Genomic DNA, 5,000 nt, shown 5'->3' with positions numbered 1-5,000 from the left:
TCAGAGCAGTGAAAGATGTTGTTTATAGTCTCTTGAGCCTTGACTGCAATTTTAGAGTTGGAACAAAAGTGGTTCTTTTTCTTGTTGTGTTGCTAGGATTACTGTATCTACAGTAACGGCAAGTTTCCTTGGGCGCGTGTGTGTGTCTGTGGCGGTGAAGGTGGAGTGATGGCCAGGTTAGCCACTCTGGGCATCTGCTGAGCTGCAGAGAGAACATGCTTTTCCCAGGCCTCCAAAGGCACCTGAACCAATCCAAATGCTCGCTCTCTCCGCCACCTGCCCTCTCAAAATAAGCGGCAGCTCATTATTTATACTAGCTTGAGTCCTGGGTCCCCTTATGAGTAGAGACTAATGTTCGTGTGGAATGGAGTGATATAATGTGTAATGATTTTTTGATATGAATTTCCACTCCCTGGAGACAGAGGCAGCTTCACCACAGCCACCTGACCAGGGTGGAAAGACAGAAAAAGCTAATATGTTCTCTCTGCAGTGGTTTCCGAGTTCTCCTCCTCGTGGGGGAACTGTCATAGACAAGTGTTAATCCCCAAAATGCCCTCTGATGTTTGCTTAGAAAATAACTGGTAATCTGATTTTCTTGTTTTCTGAAATTCTAGAGAGGTATAGCATTTGGATTTTAAATGTATTGGCGCAATACTTGTGATGTCGTTTCGCAGAGAGAGAAACAAGTTGACGTGATCATACATAAACATAAAACAGAAAAATGAAATTTAAAAAAAAATGTTAACTTTAGAGTTAATTCGTTTCCTGTAATTTCACCCTTTCAGAAAACATATCTTTTGTTACATAAAATGAAAGCGATGAATCTTTGATAGACTGTGAGAGTAATGGTATTATACAGAGGATTATCACTGAAGTAAGGAAGTAAAGGAGAAATATCGAATTTGATTTAAAAATCGGCTTAATAATATGACAAAATATTTTCAGCGTTTGAAGTGGATGTCCTTATGTTAAAGAAATAGGCCTGTAAAATGGCTGATGTTTTTCCTTAAATTTTCTTTCCTTTTTTCCTTAATGCTATTGCATAACTTCCTTTTATGTTTTTCCCCACTCCGGTTTATCTCGTTTCCTCCTGCAGCCAATTTTTAATTATCCCCGTTCATACTAGTTAGTAATCATGGATAATCTAAAACACTTTATGCAGATGGTATTCATAAAACACCCACATACTGAAGCTACATTTATAGTTCCTCCAGCCCAGACTGAGAAGGACACTAGGAAAGCTTCCTCTAAGATGGTCAGGTAACAAGGAAACCTTTTCCCAGAGTTCACTCCTTAACAGAAAGAGGCCTTGGATGGTTGGCCGCAAAGGAATTTAGCCAGGGATTGGAAGAGGCACACTTGGGATGGAATGTGTGATGAGGAAAAGGTGTCCAGGTCAGAGGTGTTATGCATAGGTCAAGTAACGTGTGAAAAGAGTCAGGAATTGACTGCATACAGGTCTCCTTGGGGGCTCATCAAGCCAGCACCTACCCTCTGATTTTAACCTATGAGTTCCATCAGCCATGTAAATTAGCACAGGCCCACTAGCCCTGGGCCTGGAAGAAATCGAGCTGTGGGAATGTACATATTTTAATAAAAATTGAATATACATCCCACAGCATCACTCCAGGACTCACTCAGGTTTATCATTCTTGCTGGCATGTAGTGCATTATTGCTAAGTTAGTGGATCTGATAAATTTGGGAAAGAGTGTGGAATATTTTGTGACAAGATTTTTTGTAAAAACCTGTTTGCATACTTCAGCTACATGGTATAAAAAGCTGTAAGCCAACAGCACCGTGCGACTTCAGTTCCTTGGGAGTTTTATTCACACAACTTTAACAGGATGTCTGCTTAATAGTGGGGGACTTTCTATGTAAGAGTGTATATCGCATGCAGCATCCTTGAATAAGCTTCGTAGTTCATGTTCAAAATTTGGTTCCGATGACTGTGTAGCCCAGAAGAGATAACGGAAACTTGAGGGAAGATTGAGGAGTAAACGGGATACGCTGCTACTAAGAATGGAAATGGAAGTAAAGGAACTCTCTTTCCGATTATATTTGAAATTTTGTTTAGCATGTCAGCTTCCTACACATTCTCTTTCCTGTCTTATCTACTCTGAAACGCATTTAGTCATGTCTATCACCCCAGTACCTGGGTGCTTAGGTACTAAAAAGTGCTTTGAGCGTGCAATTTGAAGACTGATAAATCAGGTCTGTTTAGCTCAGGGGAAAGGAAAGCTAAGTGGGGATTTAGTAGAAGGGAATAATATTCCTAAAAGGCAGTCAGTTTGATGCTAGTAAGCTTTTTGAAGTAGAAACTAATTTGAAAGCATAGAGGTCATGACTGAAATGGAGGACTGGACCAGACTATCACATTTTAGCAATTCGAAGGGAAGTTTCCTTAAACACAGTAAGTAGATGGAATATAGAATAGCTTGCCAAAGTCAGCAGTGGAAATAGGCTCAGGGAACTAAATGAATTTTTGGAAAGTAGGGACGACTGGGGTAGAGCCACAAGCAGCATTTTAGAAGCTAATCCTAGGAGGCATGACAAATGTATTTGTTGAGTGTCTGTTATAATTTCAGGCCTTAATGGGTATGTGGTTTTCCCCTCAAACTTTAAGTGTTCTAAAGTTTGAGTACACTAAAGGTAGTGTATCTACCTTATCCCTCTCTAAATTTGAATTTTAATAGCAAAAAGCAATTAATAATTTTTCCCATTAAAACAAATAATGCATGCACCCTTCACTTTTACCTGGCCCCCTGCTCCTGGGGGTGGGGGGGAAACTGTAGGAATTATATGATACAGTGTATGTCAAATTTTGTGCTGCAGTACTTGAGGGAAAATGAAGAATATAACACTACTTATTACAGGGAGACAAATTATAGTTTTTGTTTCATGTGGAAAGTTTAAGGGTGGCAGCTTGACAGTAAATTCCATCAAAATCTACCCTGCCAGAATGCCAACATTGTTCTTCATTCATTTTAGCGTAAGGTTTAATTATTTGCTGATTTTTAATACCAGTCAGTCATCCTTAGCATCATTGAATTAACTCTGAACCCTATATCAGTAAAGAGCCTTATGTTGCCCCATTTTATTATAACAGTGCAATACAAATTAAAATTGCATCTGTTAAGATTGTATCATATATTTAGATTTCAGGAGACAGAAACACAGTATTCTCCTGACTATAACGGTTGGAGCCAATAACCTGTAACCAATTGCATACTTTTTCTGTTGCAAAATCTGAACTGTAAGGATTACGTTTTGGAAAAGATTATAAATCTGTCACCACTAATCTAATCTTTACAGTGGCTTTGTAACCAGTTAGAGACTAAAGATCATTTCTTCTCTTGCTCTGATTTTAATCATAACACATATTTGATATTTCAAAACTTTCTTTTGTTCCATCAGCACGTGCATTCTAAAGTGTACAACATTAATAAATAGAGGCGCATAATGAATGCGACTAATTGATTTTGGCAGTCAAAGACTGGCACTCTTTTTATACAATAGGGAATCCATTCAAAGAAGCTTAACTGCTATTGAGAACAAGTCTTCGATGCAGTAATGGTTTCTAATTTGGATTCTGTGTGAGGTGAGCAGAATGCAGTTATTCATAGCAGTTCACTACTCATTACTGTTATTTTTGGTGTTTTGTTTTGTTTGTAATACTCATTTATTGGATTCTCATTTCACTAAATAAAATTTTATGTTTCGGTGTATATATGAATTCTGCTGCACAGTTATGAATGCGATTTTTGTAAGTTGCCTGTTTGTCAAAACTAGAGATGTAGGACATGGACAAGGGGCCATAGCCAATCTCTCTCCCTGTTTTGGATACAAGCCAGTTATATTTTCTTGCCCTTGACTTTCTAGTACTGGAATCAGACTGTCCCCCCAACAAGTAGCCACTGAAAGCCACTGACTCAGAGACAAAACAAGTTTATTAATTTGTAAGCACAAATGCCAAAATACAGCTTCTGGTAGATGTTAGTGAAAAATTAATTCCTTGAAACTCCAAGGGAAAAATAGGCCTGCATTGTATAATCGGTCTTACCTTTAAGAATGTGAACGGCCTTCAAAACCAATTTTGCCTCCTTTATAAAATCTTTGAACACTAAATTATATTACCTGGCTGTGATTTAATAGTGGACATGAGATCAAATTGGGTGTCACTGAAGCATTAATCAACCCAAGTGTCATTACAGGTAGTTAACAACTCATGTGCTAAGCTTTGTCACTCGAAGCCGGAGAGAGTGTGAACCAACAGACTGATCACTTACTGTAGTCACAAGTGATTGAGAAAAGATAAAGAATGACCGTTGTTAAGGGCTTTAATTACAAGGACTAAAATTTATATCAAAAATAACTTTTTGCTGTGCCGTCTGGCACCACTGAAGGGCGAAGATGTTGTGTTTGACTGCAATTAGGAAAAAGCTCTAATGGGAAGTCAGTCATTTCCAGGCACAGTGCAATTGATTTTCCACCAATCAGAATAGGGAATGAGATACTCTAAGTCTATTATTATTAAATTATTTATGAAGTCATATTAAATCTGGTCATTAGTTCTGGCATTTCAGGTTAGTGAAGATTTTCCAACACTGTGATGACAGGAGCTAGAAAGAGTATTTTGTGACTTGAGCATCAGATGTCACCTTTGGTTGGGGTGATTAAATGAGATAAGTGAGTTTTTCTTAAAAAAATCAAAACCACTTCTATTAACGTCTTCATCTTAATTAAAGCATTGCTAGTTCTACTGACTTTGAACTCCTGTGAGCTCTTTGAAACGGGGATATTCCTTATTGGGAAAGAGGATGCCCTAAATCAGTGTTTATTGTATAGTTAATGAAACAGTGAGTAGTGACATATTTTAAGTTTCTTTCATAAAAAGCCCTAATAAGATGCACAATTTATGATTGCAATCTAATTGACTCATACACACTGAGGGAATACAGTAAAGATTTATAAGGACTTTATTAGTAGATTGAGATTAACC

General features: G+C 37.8%; 1 protein-coding gene across 5 annotated transcripts in view; it reads left to right on the top strand.

Moving 5' to 3' along the window:
* ZNF521 (zinc finger protein 521) overlaps nt 1-5,000 on the top strand; it is a 280,604-nt gene that overhangs the window by 168,026 nt on the left and 107,578 nt on the right. The window lies entirely within an intron of this gene.

This window comes from Balaenoptera musculus, chromosome 14, assembly GCF_009873245.2.
Source record: "Balaenoptera musculus isolate JJ_BM4_2016_0621 chromosome 14, mBalMus1.pri.v3, whole genome shotgun sequence".
NCBI classification, from domain to species: Eukaryota; Metazoa; Chordata; class Mammalia; order Artiodactyla; family Balaenopteridae; genus Balaenoptera; species Balaenoptera musculus.
The sequence above is the reverse complement of the archived record's forward strand: the minus strand, read 5'-3'. Positions and strand labels throughout refer to the sequence as shown.